The sequence below is a fragment of the Lissotriton helveticus genome, chromosome 12 (assembly GCF_964261635.1).
Source record: "Lissotriton helveticus chromosome 12, aLisHel1.1, whole genome shotgun sequence".
NCBI classification, from domain to species: Eukaryota; Metazoa; Chordata; class Amphibia; order Caudata; family Salamandridae; genus Lissotriton; species Lissotriton helveticus.
The window spans coordinates 650,024,972-650,046,421 of NC_136073.1; the positions used below are offsets into that span (position 1 = coordinate 650,024,972).

Genomic DNA, 21,450 nt, shown 5'->3' on the forward strand with positions numbered 1-21,450 from the left:
GGGATGTCAAAGCTTTATTTATGGGCCATTACCGGGCACCGAGGTTACATGAAAACAAAATGATGGCCGCGTCAGCAGTACAAATGAGCTTTCAGCAATTTAGTGTTATTGCACCAGCCAGCGGTGGGACACAAAGCGGACCCCCTCTTCGGTATGTGACCAGCGAGCGCCGGTTCCCAGCTGTAAAACACATCAGCAGAAAGCTGCAGGGGCAATGCGGGCAGCAATAAAAACATTCGAGCAGACTGCAGCCAGCGGTGGGACACAAAGCGGATCCCCTGTATCCCCCCGCAGGGGCTCAAGAGCCTCCGTGGATCTCCCAGGCATCCCGTAACCGGCACACAAAGCCAACACATCAGCAGAAAGCTGCAGGGGCAATGCGGGCAGCAATAAAAACATTCGAGCAGACTGCAGCCAGCGGTGGGACACAAAGCGGACCCCCTGTATCCCCCCGCAGGGGCTCAAGAGCCTCCGTGGATCTCCCAGGCATCCCGTAACCGGCACACAAAGCCCGGCCATGCGGGCGGCCTAGCGCCCCTAAACATAGCCCCGGCCACGAGGAGGAAGACAGGTTGGGGCAGGGGCTCGGAGGGTAGGGGAGGAGGGAAAAAAACAAACAAATAAATCGACTCACCTGCACCTTGCGACGGCGGCACTTCTCGATCGGTCTGGGAGGCGAGCAGCGACAGGCTGGGCAGCCCAGACAGAGCGGCAGGTTGGAGAGGCACTTCTCCGGTCTCCCCGCGGGCGCCGCCATAGTGCTTGCCGTCTTCCTCTCCTTCTTCCCCGGGCTGCGGGGGGCGGGCACTTCCGGCCGGCCGCGCTAGGATTGGCCGGCCGGCCAGTCACGGGGTTAGGAGAGACGCAGAAGTGCCGGCAATGCCGGACCAGACACGGGGGCGTTCCCGGCGTCCCGTGACGTCGGCAAAAGGCAAAGAATGTCAGGAACGCCCCCGTGTCTGGTCCGGCATTGACGGACAGGCCCCTCGTCCAATGGCAAGGCTCCGTTTACGGAGCCAGCCAATCAATGACGAGGGCCGACCCAAAGCACCCTACAGTTCTCAACAGGATTTCGCCTGCGCGAAAAAGCTGCGCAGAGCGCAGCTTTCGCTAGGCAAAACCTAAAAAGGCACACGGCTGTGGGGTGGGTTAATGCACCGGTTGCAGACATCTGTATTGGCCACGCAGGTCACATGTTTCGATCCCAGTCAGCTAAGTCGGTAGATAAACGTGCCTTTAAAGAGATCTGTTGGTAATCTGCAGGTCACATGTTTAATTGCCAGTAAGACAGCTCAGTGGGTTAATGTGCCACTGGCAGAAACCTAAATGCAACCTGGAGGACACAGGTGGTTATTCCAAAGGAGTCGCTCCATATGTTAATGTGTCTGTGCAGCCGGGTGTGGAACCTGTAGATCACTGTTTTATATCCCACCGTGAGAACTCAGTGAGTCGTTTATTCGGGTTTTAAAGGAAACCAGAACAGCAGGTGACCTAAAAGCAAGGCAGCTACTGAAACCAATTTTAAAAATGTACAAAATATATGCAGTATAAAGTACATAAGTGGTAAAAACATCTGGCATGAATTGCATACAAAATTATTAAAAAGGTATAAGAAAATATAAATAAAACCATGCCCTGGTTCAGCTGCGGCCCATGTAGGTAAGCGCGGAAGGGCGAGGTTGGGGAGGGTGGGGGTGGGAACTTCGGCAGACGACCACGAGGGAAAATTAAATAAATAATTAATCTGCCCGATTATAAGAGAAGCGGCCGTTGCTGGGCAAATTGGATGGTTAGTCACAGGTTTTCCTCAATCTCATAGTGGCTTTTGGAAAGCAGACCACATTAACAATAGTTTCTTCCAAAAGCATATGTAGGTACAAAAGGGCAGGTCATACTTGGGGAAAAGTGGCCTTGTTTTAGGAGCTGGATAATATGTTTTCCTTGGAACCTCATAAAATTTACAGAACATTGTAAAGTCAGGGGGCCTCATTTATGAGAAATGACGCATCACTGCGTAAAAGCAGCGATGCATCACTTCTCAGTGCGCACTCCTTGCAACATACCTGATGCGTCATATTTACTGTATGACGCATCATGTCGCAAGAAGTTACAGATACGCCAGTATTTCTGACGTAGCTGTATGGCGCAAAAGTGACGCATTGCTTGAGTGTGTCACAAAAGTGACGCAACTCCAGCAATGCGTCTTTTCACATGGGGCAAGCCCCATGTGAATGGGCCTGCGTCAGTAAAATTTTGACGCAACGGCGTCCTAGAAGTGACGCAGTGAAATCTCATAGATTTCACTGCGTCACTTCTACAAGGCTTTTTGCGGGGGAACGCCCCCCCTGCCTACATTATACCTGACGCAGGTATAATGTAGCGCAGGGGTTTACAAAGTGACGCATCTGCTTAAATGCGTCATTTTGTAAATAGTGTGCAACAGGAGGCATGTTTTAAGCCGCCAATGCATCACAAAAAGTGATGCATCAGAAGCGCAAAACTGGCGCAAGGCCTCATAAATGAGGCCCAGGGTTTCCTGCGGAGACATACTGTCGCAGCCGCAGGACGCAGGGCAGTGGACCCTATTCCCACCCTGGGGAAATTCTAACAAAAAATGCAATAAATCCAGCCTAAACCTCGTAAGCAAAAAGTAGTCATACACGCTTTTTACAATTAAAAGATATGGCTCAATGGTTAAGATGAATTTCAACATAAAATGGGCGTGCACACAGGCTTTCTGTATCCTTAATGCACTTGATCCAGAGGATATGATGTGACCAATCAAGCGACATACAGCCCTATAAAGTCTCCGGGGCAGATTCACAAGCCCCTTGCGCCATTTTTGCGTCACTTTTTCCATGTTAAAAATGGCGCAAACGTGGCACAAGGGGCTTGTAAATAAGCCCCTCTGTGTTAAATTTGATCTCGGGTCTTGACCAAATATCTAACCAGAGAGAGAGGGAGGCCCAATGCTGTAGCATCAGTTATGTAACCAACGCCCAGTTCTTCATGCACAGTGCGAAACATACAAGAGACGTCTCATTTGCAAATGAGGGAACGGCCTCTTAAGAAAGCGCCCCTGTTTGCCAGTGCTTTCAGTATTACAGAAGGGGCAGCCCAAGCGTCTGCAGCCCCTTCTGTAATACCAAAGTGCAATTCGTGTAAAACGGCCCCTGGTTGTTAAAAAGTATGGGGCAGATTTACTACTTCTGGCGCATCTCTGCTAATCAGCAGGGATGCGCCAGAAGAGTTGCGATGCATCTGCCCACCGGTGCGCCACCACTGATGCGCCGCATACAATGCGGCCACTGTGGCGCATGGATGGGCAGATGCGTGTCGCATCCCCCGTCGGAAAGGCGGCGCATTACTGGAGTTGCGTCGCAAGCGCGACGCAGCTCCAGCAAGGCTCGGGGGTGCCCTATCCCTAACATGCTGCGTCAATCCTTCCGCCTGCTTCAAGCAGGCGCAGGGTTTTCACGCAGCATGGCCTTAAAAGTGGCTGAGTGAAATCTCTTCCAGTGGCACCTGCTCCAAGTTCTAGCAGTGCACAGTGGTGCTGGTTGAAAAACCATATCTGACTGAAGTTGTCAGACATGTGACGGGCTCTGTTGATGACTTTCTGTCTCAGATTATTGCACATCAGCTGTCACTGGCTCGGCCAGATATATTTATTGTTCATATTTGTGCATTTGTAGCCCAGGGTTTATAGACACTTAAAAGAACACAAAGAAAAAACACAAGTTCAGAATTCGCATCAGGGGAGGGAGACCTTCAGATGTCTGCACAATGTGAGCTTTGGAAGATATCTCCAAGCGGTGCTGCAGTGTGCAAAGATCTCCCACTGCCCCGTGTAGATGTGAGTAGCTAATTAAATTCAGTTTGATCTATTTTCATCTTGTTACCGCTACTTTTTATTTTATTTTTAAATGATTACCATAATGTAAAGAGACGCTGCCGCTGGAGGAGCCCTTCACGCCTGACAGACTTGAGATCTTGGACTTTGAGACTACAGTTTTAAAGGAGAGTGGAGTAAACCTCTTCTCCCCAACCCTAAGTAACCAAAGAAGAGCTCAGAAGGCCACACTAACAATGCGTTTGGTTACTATGTGAAGGCCTTTTAGATAACATTGTGGAGTGGTGCAGAGGTCCAGCGGTGAAGACTTACTGGGTCTCTGATGGACAGATAGCACTTTACACATAGGCCATAAAACAGTCAAGATAATTGCAGAAAACCAGTTTTTAAATGTGGATGGGCAAAATCTGATCCCTCAATAAACTTTACATACATACAAATACATTTAAACTAAACAGAAATAGAATTGGGAAAGAAGTGCAATATATTCATTTGTAAAGGAAAGGCACTCCTTGCAACGAGATTAGGAGTTGTACCAGACATGATGTATGCCTCTGGGGTACGTGATCTAAAGGCAGACCATGCCCTGTTTGCTGAGAGCCAAGATAGGATCCTAGGATAGTTACCTGACTAGATATTTAGGTTTGAGGCCAGAGCGAGGTCCTGGCATCTTCCTCTAGAGTTAGGAAAGTGTGGGTCTTTAAGACATCTTTCAGGGTCGTGTTGGGAACAGTTAAGGTCAGTGGATCTTAAGCTGTGCAATGTCTATTCAGGTGATTCGTGACTGTTTAAAAAATAAATGTTGGCTGATAAATATATATATGCAAACACTTTTCTCCCCATGAAGAGGAAGCCCACCCTTCATCCTTTAGGAAATTCCATGTTATTGATACAGCACATGCAACTACGTTGCAAGTAGTACCAATAATATGGAATTTCCTAAAGGATTGTAGTGCAGGCTTTCTGTTGATGGGGAGAAAAGTGTTTGCTGTTTTTAAATGTGGTGTTTGTGGTATCACCTCTTCCCAGCATCACCAGTGATCAGGTTGTACACTAGCTAATCCACAAACCCAGAGTGAATAGATGGAGAGGCCAGAGCTACAGGGGCCCCCCTCAGTACAGTACCTGCCTGAGAGCTCCTGACTGAGTCAAGAGGGGAGCCCCTCCATGACACTTGAAGGGGGGCCCCTTCAAGTTACGTTACACTAGTGATATATATATATATATATATATATATATATATATATATATATATATATATATATATATATATACAGGAAGCTAGCTTAGTATATGGTACACAATAATTTAAATTAAGCACCTTGCATTAATCCAGACAACTCTTATGGTGATTTTCGTGGCCTGTGACAACCTTTTCAAAGCTCTCACAGTGGTAGCTGTGGAGAGCAGCCTTCAGGTTTATCTTGAAGGAGTGTTGAGCAGCTTGTTTTACCAGATTAATCATTTATTGTAGGTTAAATGACAAAGAACCACACAGTTTATCTATAAAACTATGTCGGTTTATTACACAATACTCACTAACACATTGATATACCTCCTACTTTGAGATTTAAACACAAATGCACAATAATACTTCAGTTGTAAATAGGTAAGTAGCACAAAATACTGTGGCCTCCAGGGTGAGACAAAACCATATACTAAAAAAGTAGAATGTGAACTGCGACCGAAGTCGGGACTTGGACCAGGAGACTGAGAGGAGCTGGGGACACAAGGAACCACCCAAGGTAAGTACCCAGGAATTCCACGGACGCCGTGTGCAGACTGGAAGCACAGCTGCGTGTCCAATAGAAGTCAATGTGCGGTTGCAGTTTTGAAGAAGGACCCTTCCCGGTAGACCTTTAAGAAACCCCTTGGAAGACAAAAGGTTGGAGAGTGACCCCACCCGTGGATACCCCCGAAACCAGGATACCTACACCAGGGAAGCCGGGTGAATAGGTGCGATGTGACATCGGAAACCGCTGCAGACCACAATGTAGGACTTCAGGAAAGATGCAGCTGGAGAAGACTGTGTAAGAGTCTGGTAGAATCCAAGGGTGGATTCTTGAAGTGAAGAACCTGTAAGCAGAGGGGACAGAGTCTATGCCACTAGGAGGGGACCAGGAGGCACGGAAGCGCAATGGCCACTGATGTTGGATGGTTCAGAAGAGTTGACAGTGACCATGTCGCTGCAGCTGTGAGGACCAGGCGACGCCGAGGAAGACCAGGAGCAGTGCACATGTTGTCCAATGCTCGAAGTTGACAACCAGGGGGTTGGTGTCTGGCGGAGCATCAACAAGCCTTGGCAGCTGCAACTGGTGTGGAAACCGAAGAAGGAGCAGTGCTGGGACCAGCAAGATCCAAGGGACTCACCACAAGCAGGAGAGTCAAAGCAGGCCCCGAGCAAGCAGGGAAGCCCACTGAAGCAGAAGAAGACCCTCAGGCGGACCCACAGGCCAAAGGTACAGGAGTCGCAAGAGGACATCAAGCAGCTCACCAAGAAGGAAGGCCCATGATGCAGAGGATGTGGTGAGGACGATGTTCTTGGCAGGAAGAGATGCTGGGGACTATTTTCTTGTAGTCCGAAGATCTCTGGAGTGCAGAGCCAACAAGTCTTGGCAACGGCAAGTCGACACGGTGCACAGGGATTTGGTCCTAGTGGTTTCAACGAGGGGTGCTGGCCTCAAAATTGCGGAGAGGACAGGTCAGGCCTTGAGTGACTTGCAGAACCACCACCTGTGTTGCTGAGCCTTTTGAAGTCCTTGGGACATCACGAGCAGCAGACCGGTCAGCATTGTTGCAGCGCCTGCAGGTGCAGGGGAGTGACTCCTTCACCCCAAGGTAGATTACATCAGGTGTCCTTGATGCCCACAGGTCTGTTGAAGATCCTCCAAAAAACACAGACGACAAAGAAGACTTGCAGAACATTAAGACCAGGAGCAGCAGGAGTCTTCCTTGGAGAGGTGTGGCGCCGCGGCCAGGGCGACTGACGCTGGAATCTGGGGACCACGGTTCGATCCCCGGCTCCGGCGGCAGGTTAGCCCAGCACCATGTGACTCTGGGCAATAGCTCGCTTAATCTTCCCGACGGCCCCCAGCGCCTAGAGACCCTTACGGGTGATTGTGCGCTTTACAAATGTGGACTTTACTTGATGTATTCTCGGTTCCAGGCGAGGTCCAAATGTCCAGACGGTCGAAGAGTGATGTGGTTTCAGCCTTGAATCTTCACCCACATCAAATCTGTGGACCCACCCACAAGTAAGCCCTTAAATACCCTAGGAAGGGGGTTTGGATGGCTCAGGGGGTCCCTTTCAGAGGAGGGGCTGGACAAAGGGGAGGATACTCCCATGTCCTTTGTCCAGTTTTTTGCCAGAGCGAGAGCCAAGGGACTGGTTCAAACTCAAAGTGGAGTATGCAAGGAGGGCACAAAATGTGCCTTTAAAGCAGTCTGGTGGCCCTGGCCAGCGTCCCTCCCCAGCCTATTACAATAAGTCCTGTCTGGGAGATGGTCAGACCTCCCTGTGATAGGAAACCTATTTTTCAACCTTCCTCTGCTCGAGCTTGGCTCAGCAGCAGGAGGGCAGAATCGTGTCTGTGGCCAGTAGCAACAGTTGCTTGCTGTCAGACCCTGAAAGGCTATACCCGGTGGGGGTGGGGGGGAATTACTCCATGGGAGCCCTCAGTACATAGGATCATACTTCTAATGCTGGAATCGGTGTTTGGTTATGATTCCAACATGTGTGATAGCAAACATTACCAGGTTCGGTCCCGCCCCTATATAGTTAGACATCTCGTTAAAGTCTGATGCCCACTATATGTATTAAAATGGCTGACCGCACTTACAAAGCCTGGAGAATCGACTCCGGGGTTTGTAGAGGTATCCTACTCATGCAGGGAGACCTGCACACTTGCAACCAAGCACCTTGCCTTCAGGACTGAAAGGGCTGCCATAGGTGTGACATAGGTTTTAAGTGTAGTGATCTCAGATATAAGGAAACAATATCTGTCGTGAGCGGTTCAAGCACCAGCTCACACAGGCTGCAGTGGCAGGCCTGTAGTCACAGTTTGAGTGGTCTCTCATGGATGGCACAATACATGCTGCAACCCATTATCCCTGTGTACCTTAGCACCATATACTAGGGACTTACAAAGGTACACCAGTAGCCAGTTGTGGAGGTACAGAAATACTTACCATGGTCAATTTAGTGAAGCAGCAAAGTATATATATATATATTTTACCTACTGGCGGTCGCCAGTAGGTAGTTCCAGTTAGGATCAAGTTTCCATAGGAAGAGCATTTTTTGTTTTGCTTATAACCTTGGCGTCGTTTGATGAATCTTCATGAACTTTTCCAAACTGATTCTTTGGTGATATCAGCTCCTATGTTGAAAATTTGGGGGTGATTCGTCAAGGAGGGGACGAGATAAAAGGGATCCCAAAACGTGTTTTCTCAATGTTAATTTCCATAGGAAACTTTAGACAAGGCTACAGGTCGAACGGGTGAACGGAATTACCCCAGATTTGGCAGGGAGAAGGGTCTTGGTCTGGAAAGCATGCTTTTGGTTTTTGGTGTAAATTTGTTTAGTAGTTTTGGAGAAATATCGAAAGTTACAGTTATCGATATTTAGGAATTCTGCCATCTGATTGGCTGAGGCGTTACGAGCACGAGCTTGCTGCTTATTGGTTGCGAGCGCTGCAAGAGATTGCAACTAGGAAGTGTTGGACGCCATTTTGTGATCCCATTAAAGTGAGTAAGGGGAAAAAAGGGCGAAAAAAGTGGGAAAGAGGAGGGTAGGTGCACTGTAAACTCTGTGGGGTGTTTAGGGTGTGCTATAGAGGGGGTGTGAAGCGAAGTATTCACCCCTACTGGTGTGAAAGTGGTGGGCTACGGAAATTAAGTGAGGTATTGCCTAGAGTCTGATGCTACTAAGGTGAGCTGGTGCATGACTCGGGGATTAAAGCGTGAGCCGAAATTGTGTGTCTTATGCTGTGAAGCCATGTGTCGTGGCTGCTGCACTACACCTGTGGAAGTAGTGTCAGCATGTGTTTATAGCTACTGGGACGAACTACTGACCCGCACTGGTCTGAAAGTCCTGGGGTGCAGAAAATATGTGAGGTATTGTCTAGAGTCTCATGATGCTAAGCTGAGCTACTGCCAGACTCGGGGATGAAAACGTGAGCCCAAACTGTGTGTCATATGCTGTGAAGTCATGTGCTCTAGCCGCTGTGCCACATCTGACCAAGTAGTGTCAGCATGTAGTTATACCTACTTGGAGGAACTTTTGTTTCGAACATTGTAACTTATGTATGGTGCTTAGGGGGTGTTATATAGGGAGTGTGAAGGTAAATTCAGGCGTATCACATGAATTCGGTATTTGTAAAGTGCAATCTACTCACTCCTATGGGTCTGGTGGCGCTAGGGGTGTAAGCTGAGCTGCTGATGGACTCGGGGTAACGTTGCTGAACTACTGACCTCTACTGGCCTGAAAGTGCTTGGTACAGAAATTAGGTGAGGTATTGCCTAGAGTGGCATGCTGCTAAATTAAGCTGCTGCTGGAGTTGGGGATGAAACCGTGAGCCCAACCTGTGTGTGCTATGCTGTGAAGTCATGCGCTCTGGGTGCTGTGCCACACCTGTCCAACTTGTATATGGTGCTTAGGTGGTGTTGTACAGGGAGTGCAAAGGTAAATCAATACAGTATTTGTAAAGCGCAAACTATTCACCCCTATGGGTAAGTAGAGCCGGTGATCAAAGTGAGAGCTCCGTGCTGCAAAGTCAGATGGTCTGGCCGCTGCGCCACAGCTGTGTGGAGAATACATTTTGGCGAGGGTCCGGGAGTTGCCGTTACCTGGCCCTAAAATAGCGTGCCTAAGTTGTAAGTTAGAGGGTGGCTCTAAAAAGAACCCTTGTGTTCATTAGTTGGAGCTACATATAAGTGCGGATGCACAGCTTCAAGTTATTCAGGAAAACTCGATTTCCCTGATCTGTGAAGTGTACTCCATCACTTCTGTAGATATCAGCCATATCAAAACGTATGTTGTTGTTGTAGATAGATCCCATTTTGTGGTCTCTGAGGTATGCAGACACAGCTTTGTTGACTTTCTTCCTAGATTTTTCAATCTGAGGACAAAATTGTTTTGACCATTTCCACTTCTGTCTTTGGCATATATTGAAATATACAAAGACAGTTTGAGGCAAAAGTAACATCAATTGTCCAAAGGTGTCCTTCATAAGCATTTCCAAACCTCCTCCAGTCAATGTGCCTAGGTCGTTTCCACCACAGTGCACAATCATGAGGTCCAGGTGTTTGAGATGCAAACAGGTTTTAACCAAACGCAACAATTGGTGCCACTTCAATCCTATCTGTGCAAACCATTTAATGTCCACATTTTGTAAGCCTAGGTCTAAGTCAATACGTCTCTGTTCTGCATACCTCTTGCACCAGCAAATATAGCTATGACCTACGATCCACACTAGCATTTTGAAGGTATGGCTGGAAGGTATGGAAAGATTGTCTGTAACTCATGCAGTTCCTTCGTAGAATAAGATATATTTAAAGATGGGGATCTACTTTTTTTTGTCATACAAAATGATACCTGATTGGGAGATGAAAAGCATTGTTTTTTAAAAGTAGGGTGCACATTCCTTTTGTAGAAAAGCATCTTTGTGATTGGTAAAGAAAAAGCTGTTTCAATGTGGAGTACATATTATAGGATAAAATTTGCTCAACTCAACCACACCTGCTACTTGCATTTGGAAGGCACTGTTCGAACTTAAAACAATCGTGAACTTTTAACCTGCACGTGCCGTTAAATGTTTGAGAAAATGTTGCAAAAAAATATCGTTCGGTTTAAAAAAAATTATGAACTTTTAACCTGTGTTGTAGAATGTTCTAGAAAGTGTGTTGATAGAATACGTTGCACTGCTGACTTCTAGGTGTCGTTGAATATGAAAAAAATTGTTTATATGGAGAATTAGAAAAGAAACGAATAGAGAGAAGTTTTGAAACGTAAAAGAATCAAGGAAGTATTCTAATTTGTTCTTTACATGTATTTATGTGTGGAGGAACAAAATTATAGAAACAACAGCACCAGGAAGAGGAAGAAGCAGGGAGTGGGGGTACAGGGGTAGATGGGCACAATGGTACACATGCACAATCAAGTACAGCACAAGTATCGACAAACAATGGCCAAAATGAAACACACTAACAAGGTGCATAAGTCACACAACCTGCCAACATCACACCACTGAACGAGCATAGAAGGGAAAACCACGCTGCATTTATACAGGATGTGTACAAAGGCCGGTCGTGGGTGTTGAGGGATGTCTGTGACCGTGGTCTTCCTGGATGAGATGCCCAGCACGTGGCACATGGGCGGGTTCACTGTGTGTTACGTTGCCAAACAGCTGCTCCTCCCCCCACGAGCCCCCACACTTTATTACGGTGCGCTGTTGTATCCCGTGCACTCGTACGGCACAGCATTGTAATGCCTATTCGGGCATGTCCTGCGGCATTCCAACTACACCATGAGAGTGCTGTTTGGTGGTGGTGCCGGCCACTTTACAACATCGTTTGCTGTGGCCCTTGTGGCTGGCCACACCAGAACATAGAGACACACTTACCACACTTCCTGCACACGGACATGTCCGAGCCAGCCCGTTTCCCTTGCCGAATAGGCACACCCCTGCCCTGACTTGTGTACGCCGGACCATTACACGTTTGTTGTGCATGCAGGAGGATGCGTGCCTAGCTACATGTCCAGGGTCACTGCCAATGTTAAGGTGACATGGTAACGTCTGCTGAAGACAGCACACTGTGATGTTGCAGGGCCCGTGCCTATCATGCTAACACAATGACCACACAGACCCACTTGCTCAGATGCGGGTTTGGGAGTTGTTGGCGGTCCTGGGGTTGTTGCGACGAGTCTTGTGGCCCTCATGGGTATCCCTGTATCATGCTCATTGACTCTATGGCACCTGTGGGTGTTCTGGTGTGGCTCTTGGCTGTGTTTCCTTTCATGCTGCAGGTAGTCGTCCTGCTTAACACCAGCAGAAAGCAGGTGTAAAATCCCTGGTGGTAACGTGGAGTATCGCCGGAATTTCTTCCGCATTGCAGTTGTTGTGAAAGTTGTGATGTGATTTTTTTCGTGTGCAGAACAATATACGAACTGGGCAGTGTATCCCGTCAAGACCCAGCACCTGACGCACTATTCCTAATCAATATAAATAGAATGAGATTTCTTCATTGATTTTGTGTGTACAGTGTAAGTGCAGCCACTACCTCCAGTGCAATTCAATACAAGATTTTAGTATTTTGAATAAATCGCAAAGGTGCACCTCGTGTCTTTTTGCATGGGAACGGCTACTCTGCATTTCATTATCAGCACTTTAATGCAACTAAACTTGAAATCTAACACAGTATTCAGAAGTTGGTGCAAACTGCAGAGATCACCAGTATCCCCGTGACAATTGCCCCAAAATTTAACACCATGGGGGATACCACCAAATAACAGTAATAAGAACAAGAAAGAGTCACACAGCAGTTAAGAAAACAACCAAAAAGGTACATTTTTTTTGTCAATCTTTATTTTTTTCTAAACATATATAAACCATACACTATTTTCAAATTTTATATATATATATATATATATATATAGAGTTCATAAACTTTTATTCGATTGAATGTTTTGTCAATCATAAAAAGTACAGTTTAACAATCAGATAAATATTCATGAATACACAAATAAAACTGTAAAGAAACATAAAATACAGATATAGTACATCACTAAAAGAAAAACAGTAATTACAGTGAAGTAAACAAAGCGTAAGGAATATCAATTCATGTGGTAGAAGACCCAATCATACAGCGTGTTTTTAAACAGGATTTCAGGAAAAGTGCCACACATTTAGCAGCATGGGGGGTGTCCAGCATCTGCAGAGCCAGAAAAGCTGGTCGACACGTTCTCAGCCCCATGCTACGTAAGAGGGGAATTATCAATTTTTTACGTGGTTGAACAAAAAAAAGACAGAAAAAAATGGTGTGTATGTTTGATTGAACAGAAACACCATCGCACGGACAGCAAGCCATTTCGTGCGACCAGTTATGCACATTAGGAAAAGTAACAAGACGAAAGAATAAATTAAAACGAAATCTTGTTAACACATACTTTTCAAAATTAGATAAGAAGAAGGATAAGTAGGGCTGGGTACCAAGGGTAGATTGTATGGATAAGATGTGCGCATTACTTGGCTTCAGTATCTCTGTATAGATGCGAAGATGTCTCAGATGGTTCATACAGAGGATTTTCAGCGCCTTTTTACTAATGTCGGACAAAGACAGTGGATCAGAAAAATAAGTATCACAATTCATATCCCTAAAGAAATTTGAGACATCGAGTAACCAGGGAATTTTTTGCCAATTTACTAGGGTAAGGCAATCCTGGAGAAGGGAGCGGGTAAGGTGACATTGAGGTGTTGTCCAAATACGGCGCCATAAAAGAATCGGCTGGCATCTGATGGAGTCTATTATATAATCGATGCCCAGCTCGATATGGGAGCCATATATTGGAGCGCTCCTAGGTAGAGCCAGGATATATTTAATAAACTTAGTTTGAACTAGTTGTAGGCTATCAACCTGGGCATGGCCCCAAACGGGAGCACCTTAGGTGGCTACGCTGTGGCATTTAGCTTGATAGATTTTAAGCAGCTCTTTAGGAGCAGGTTTACCTAATTTTCGAGAAAAGGAAACCAGGGCTGAAGTTGCTCTTTGAAAATGCATTTTTCTGCAAGCCACAGCCTGTTTCCAGGCTAGTTGGTCGTCCATTTGGATGCCTAGATAAGGGTATTCCCTGGCGCGCTCCAGTCTGACCTGTTCTAGGTAGATAGATTTGGGATGTTTTACTTTAGGGCCAAAGTGCATAACAAAAGTCTTGCTCTTGTTAACTTTTAGTCCCAGGGAGGACATGAACTGGTTATACTTGTCTACTTGTTTCTGCAACTGAATGAGGGTCCTAGCTAGGATGACGGAATCGTCCGCGTACAGTAAGGCAGGGATTGAGCGGTGGTTAATGGTAGGGAGGTCCTGGCTTCCCTTTAACAAAGCCTTTTCAACCCCGTTGGTATAGAGGTTGAAAAGGAAAGGGGCCAGGACACAGCCCTGCCTTACTCCTCTCGTAACAGGAAAAGAAGGTGTTAGTTCTCCGGCTAGCCCAAACCTCACGCACGCGGTAGCGTCGGAGTAGAGCTCGCGCAAGAAGTTAACGAGAGGGGGATCCACTCCAAGATCGCTCAGAATGGACCATAGCTTGGAGTGGATCACACAATCGAAGGCGGAACTGAGGTCGATGTAGACTGCATACAAGTTGCCGCGCTTCGCTCCTACATACTTGCCAACCAGTAAGGTTAGATTTAATGCCTGTTCTATCGTGCCAAGGCGCTCCTGGAACCCATACTGGAGATCGGTTAAGATATTGTTTTCCGACGCCCAGTCCTGGAGTCGTTCCAGGAGTAGGCGCCCGGCGACCTTCCCCAGTGAGTCCAGGAGGGAAATTGGTCTATAACAGGCAGGGTTGCTGCGGTCCCCCTTTTTAAAGATCAGCAATAGTATGGAGGAGGACCAGGAATCCAAGAGGCCATTTGACGAGACTGCCGCCATCACCTGGGTGACGACTGGAGCCCACAATTCTAAGTTGCTAGAGAAGATGTCCAGAGGGACACCGTCTGGGCCGGGCGCTTTTCCTGTTTTTGAACGCGATAAAGTGTGCAAAACCTCACCTAAGGTAAAGTGCAAGTCGATGGGGTAAGTTGGAGCACCATCGAGATCAACAGGTGGGGTGTCTACTGAAGGGGGTGGGTCGGGGGGCCCCCCAAATATTTTCGAAAAATGGGAGACCCAAAGCTCTGCAGTAATTGCCACATCTAGGTGCTGCGGACTATTATCGTCTGCTAAAAAGGGTGATTTAATGACACGCCAAAACTGGGCGCTATCTTTGGTTAGACAGCAATCGTGTAATTGGTCCCATAGGTTTTTCCTTAGAGCCTTTTTACAGAGCTGTTGGGCCACCTTGTAGTCCTTTCTTAATTTGGCTATCAGGGAAGGAATTCTGTTGATGCTATTTGTAGCCTTTTTTAAGGCTGATAAAGCTTTGCGACAAGCTTTGTCGAACCATCCCATGGAACCTTTCGTAGCAGGATTATGTTTACGGGATAACACTGAACGCATTACTGATAGGATCTCTTGGAAACTAGTTAAAATCAACTGGGGTGAAGAATCTTCAGCAAGACAGTTGTTTATCCATGGAAGGGAATTAGAAATGACTTTGGCGTTAGTAACTAGAGGGTCAATTTTAGACCATTTAACCGAAAAGCCATTCACTCTGTCCATGGCCAGTGACTGCTGGGTTAGGTGGCTGATCTTAATGGGTTGGGAACCGCCATGTGGGATCGACAGAATGATACTGTTGGGGTAGTGATCGCTTGAAATGTCAGAACCCGTGCTAAACCGTTGAAGGTTACCTTTTAGCAGTGTTGAGCAAAAAATAAAATCAATAGTGGACAGCGTACCCCTGCCAAGAAAGGTAGACTTAAAATCAATAGGGGGATCGACCAACACATTAGCAAAATCGAGTTCCATTTCAGCCAGACTATCATTCAATGCGTTACCCACACAGGAATGAGTAAAATGAGTTAATGGGCAGTCATTTTCGTCCTGCCAACCACAAATTCCTTTGCTATAGTTAGGGCACAATGAAACATTAAAATCGCCCCCCCAAATTGTGTGACATAGAAATGTTGGATGGTTGTTACGATAGTCGTTAATTAGAAAATAAATTTCTTTCACAAATTTGATGCAGTCGGATACACTAAAATTGTTATAAAAATTAATACAAAGATAAACAGTACTTTTGCTAAATTCAACCAAAATAATTTGGAAATTCGGGGTGTTATGAAGAACAGATGATTTCAGCAAAGGTAAGGTATTACACAAATAAAAAACTAAACCCCCCTTGGATCTGCCGTGAGTGGTAGGGCTGGCAGGTGAGTGGAACGTAATATAGCCCTGCAGGTGTATCGAATCTATAGCCCACGTTTCCTGGAGGCAGATTATTTTAAAAGAAGAAACAAGATCCAGCCAGGATTTGATTTTCAGTTTTGAGCGGAGACCCGCTACGTTCCAAAATAGGAGGGGAAGATGGAACAGTGGAGGAGAACTTTTGATGGTAATCGGTTTAGATAAGATGGCGTGTGTGGAATAACAGTGTTTTAGAGGAAAAAGAGAGGCAGGTGTGTTAGTGGGTAAGAGATCAGGGGTAGTGGGTACATATTTGGTAAGGAATGAATATATATATTCACTGGAAAAACCATAGGTTTCAGGAGTTATATAGTTAGGAATTCGTTTTTAAAAAACCTTTGAAATACACTCAAAAAACTATAAGTTTTAGTGGTGTTATAGTTAGCTGGACATTTTACTCCTACAAAACCAATGAAATTGCTCCTATATAGTTAGTTGTACTAACTATATTTCGCGCACCCGCAATCCACTGCTGATGATGTCACATATTAGATCATTCATGACCTGGTCAGTGACATCACTGATGACATCTCAAATGACATCACTGATGACATCACTGATGACATCATCCAGTGAGTGTGGTTTGCTTCGTTATTTAAATATGCATTATATATATAGCAATTTACATTGAAGAATGAGTGGATATATATAAATAAATATTTGGATGGAGGATTTAGTAGCAGTGTAATTGACTGTTTACTTGACCAATTTATAATGTCTCACTAAATATAGTGGATAGTGACTAAACTGTGTGAATATCTGTATCACTTTGTCAGTTGTTGTGTAAACTGATTCTACAGTTGGTTACTAGCTATGTGAAAGTCTATATTAGTTATTGATTAGTTAACTGAGTATTTGTATGGGAGTGTGAAAGTGTGTGTGGTTCGGTGGGGGGTGTGTGACTGTCCAAAGATGTGTGAATAGTTGATTCAGTAGATATATGAAGTTAAAACTACATGTTCTAACAGTTTGGGTGAGGGAATCTCTTTATGGGTGTGGTGATGAGCAAATATATTTCTCAAAGGTACAGGTCCAACAAACTAGAAAAATAAAAGGCAGTGTATGTGTCAGTTGTTGTATATAAATAAGTATACATAAGACACAATGATTGTGTGAGTGACTGTATGGATAACTGTATACTTGTAATAATGATTTTATAATTCACTAAGTATGACTTACTATCTAAATGAATAGAAGAAGTGGTGTTTGTATAAGTGTTTTGCTAAGTAAATATGTAAGTATGATACATTGTTTGCATAAGTGAGTAGGATGACTTCATATGTGAATAGGATGCGTGCTGTTGTTTAATGTCGATATAGATGTATAAGTATTTTTGATAGTGTTCTATTGTTCATTGACAGCATGTGTGAGTGAATCCATAGGTAAGTGATTAGATGTGTGTATACATCTATGAATCACTGAGTGGATTTTTAGATACTTGTATTGCTGTGACAATGGATTTAAATATGATACTCTGTATATTACAAACAGTGATGAAAAATTGTAATAGTGTATGAAAAGGTGTATGTGACTGTCACGTGGATGATGTCATCAGTGATGTCATCAGTGATGTAATTTGAGATGTCATCAGTGATGTCACTGACCATGTCATGAATGATCTAATATGTGACATCATCAGCAGTGGATTGCGGGTGCGCGAAATATAGTTAGTACAACTAACTATATAGGAGCAATTTCATTGGTTTTGTATGAGTAAAATGTCCAGCTAACTATAACACCACTAAAACTTATAGTTTTTTTAATGAATTTCAAAGGTTTTTTAAAAACTAATTCCTAACTATATAACTCTTGAAACCTATGGTTTTTTCAGTGAATTTCAAAGTTTTTTTAAAATGCTAATTCCTAACTATATAAGGCCTGAAACCTATGGTTTTTTCAGTGAATTTCAAAGGTTTTTTAAATGCTGATTCCTAACTATATAAGGCCTGAAACCTATGGTTTTTTCAGTGTTTTTTTTTTAATTGATTGGTTAACTGGCTTATTAAGTGTATCTTAGTGAATACATATATTAGCGAGTAATGTTTAAATATTTAAATATATGCATGAGTGATGTAATATGTGACGTCATCAGCAGTGCATTGCAGACGTGCAAGTTATAGTGAGTCCAACTAACTATAACGTGGGAATTTCAATGGTTTTATGCGAGTACAATTTCCAGCTAACTATAACTGGTGTGACACCTATGGTTTTTTCAGTGAATTTCAAAGGTTTTTTAAATGCTAATTCCTAACTATAACTGGTGTGTAACCTATGGTTTTTTCAGTGAATATATATATATATATATATATATATATATATATTACCTACTGGCGATAGCCAGTAGGTATATATAGTTAGGATTTTTTTCCTATGGGATTTTTGAAAATTCTATGTCGAATAACTTTGGCGTTTGAGGACAGAATTGGCTGAAATTTTCAGGAAAATGGAACATTTTGTTTCTGAGCAGCCCCTGAAAATTTGGGGGGGTTTCGTCAAGGGTGGGCCGAGAAAAAAGGGGGGTCCCAAAACGTGTTTTTCCCATGCAATTTTTCATAGGGCGGTTGGCCTCACTTTTAGCCTGAACGGCTGAATGGATTTACACCAAACTTGGCAAAATTGTAGGGACTGGTAGCCCGATGTGCCTTTGCTATGTCTCAAGATATAGGCTCCAGTGGTTTTTACGAAAATTAACTTTGAAAAATATATATTGGGCTACATTGGGCTATATATATGTTGGAGCCCAAATGTAGCCCAATGTAGCCCAATGTAGCCCAATGTAGCCCAATGTAGCCCAAAGATGGCCACCAGAGACAAAAAAAACAAATGTAGCCCAAATATCAGCCAGATGTAGCCCAACTATAGCCCAATGACAGAATGTCCCAGAGTGTTCTAAAGAACAACTAGAGTGCTAACAGTCCTACTTATTACAAAGGTATGGCACACCTGAAGCCATCTTGATTGGAATAAAGTGGTAACTCTTAAAACATTTAATTTAAAAAGGAACAAAATGAGGGGGTTCATTTTGCCATAGAAAGTATGATTAGCGAATATATGACGAAATCCCGCATGTACTATTAGGCCGCAAATTAAAATAACGAAAACTTTTAGAACGAATATGCCTTTAGCATACACTAAACAACTAAACTACCCTAAACCCTAAAACACTACCCCCAGCATGACCCTACACTACACAAACAGTACAACAGTACCCTAAACCCTAATACACTACCCCCAGCATGACCCTACACTACACAAACACTACAACACTACCCTAAACCCTAAAACACTACCCCCAGCATGACCCTACACTACGCAAACACTACAACACTACCCAAAACCCTAAAACACTACACCCCAGCATGACCCTACACTACGCAAACACTACAACACTACCCTAAACCCTAAAACACTACCCCCAGCATGACCCTACACTACGCAAACACTACAACACTACCCTAAACCCTAAAACACTACCCCCAGCAGGACCCTACACTACGCAAACACTACAACACTACCGTAAACCCTAAAACACTACCCCCAGCATGACCCTACACTACGCAAACACTACAACACTACCCAAAACCCTAAAACACTACACCCCAGCATGACCCTACACTACGCAAACACTACAACACTACCCTAAACCCTAAAACACTACCCCCAGCATGACCCTACACTACGCAAACACTACAACACTACCCAAAACCCTAAAACACTACACCCCAGCATGACCCTACACTACGCAAACACTACAACACTACCCTAAACCCTAAAACACTACCCCCAGCATGACCCTACACTACGCAAACACTACAACACTACCCTAAACCCTAAAACACTACCCCCAGCATGACCCTACACTACGCAAACACTACAACACTACCCTAAACCCTAAAACACTACCCCCAGCATGACCCTACACTACGCAAACACTACAACACTACCCAAAACCCTAAAACACTACCCCCAGCATGACCCTACACTACGCAAACACTACAACACTACCCAAAACCCTAAAACACTACCCCCCAGCATGACCCTACACTACGCAAACACTACAACACTACCCAAAACCCTAAAACACTACCCCCAGCATGGCCCTACACTACGCAAACACTACAACACTACCCAAAACCCTAAAACACTACCCCAGCATGACCCTACACTACGCAAACACTACAACACTACCCAAAACCCTAAAACACTACACCCCAGCATGACCCTACACTACGCAAACACTACAACACTACCCAAAACCCTAAAACACTACACCCCAGCATGACCCTACACTACGCAAACACTACAACACTACCCAAAACCCTAAAACACTACCCCCAGCATGACCCTACACTACGCAAACACTACAACACTACCCTAAACCCTAAAATACTACACCCCAGCATGACCCTACACTACGCAAACACTACAACACTACCCAAAACCCTAAAACACTACCCCCAGCATGACCCTACACTACGCAAACACTACAACACTATCCTAAACGCTAAAACACTTTGTCCAGCATGACCCTACACTACGCAAACACTACAACACTACCCTAAACCCTAAAACACTAGCCCCAGCATGACCCTACACTACGCAAACACTACAACACAACCCTAAACCCTAAAACACTACCCCCAGCATGACCCTACACTACGCAAACACTACAACACTACCCTAAACCCTAAAACACTACCCCCAGCATGACCCTACACTACGCAAACACTACAACACAACCCTAAACCCTAAAACACTACCCCCAGCATGACCCTACACTAAACAACCACCACAACTCTACACTACACTAACACAACACTACACTACACAACACTACACTACACTACACAATCACTAACCCACGAAAAAATTAACACAAACCCACTTACCTCTCTCGTCATCGTGGTTTTCACAACGCAAATGCATTTACCATACATGCCTTTAAAACGTAATTCTTTGTAAAGGCATGCGCGATAAATGCACATGCGTTTTGAAACAATGCGGGATAATGGTATGCGAGGTCAATGACCTTGCGGGATAATGGTATGCGGACTGAAAGTCTGCGGGATAAAAAATGCGGGAAAATGGCTGCAAACCATGATTAGCAGCAGACTTCCCTGGTGAGCACTAGCTTTACTACAGTGATCTAATGAGCAACTAGAGTGCTAACATTCAGAATTTATGGCAAATGTGTGACACATCTGAATGCCTTCTTGGTAGAACCAAAGTAAACAAGCATTGAAAATGCAATAGATCTCGCCCTCGTTTAAGTTAAAGCCATTCTGTTTGTAATGAGGTGGCTTTTTAGCTTTGCTTTTATTAGTGTTTTTAAAACTTTCATGTAAATAACATGCATATGTATGCATATATGTGTATGTATGCATGCATTTATATTTATATAGATATGCAGATTATATATGTTTATATATGTATATTACCTACTGGCGATAGCCAGTGGGTATATATAGTTAGGATTTTTTCTCTATGGGATTTCTGAAAATTCTATGTCTAATAACTTTGGCGTTTGAGGA

The 21,450-nt window shown here is 44.6% G+C and overlaps 1 protein-coding gene across 2 annotated transcripts in view; it reads left to right on the forward strand.

The window, feature by feature from the left end:
- The window catches only part of MLKL (mixed lineage kinase domain like pseudokinase), an 888,605-nt gene that overhangs the window by 170,388 nt on the left and 696,767 nt on the right, over positions 1-21,450 (forward strand). The window lies entirely within an intron of this gene.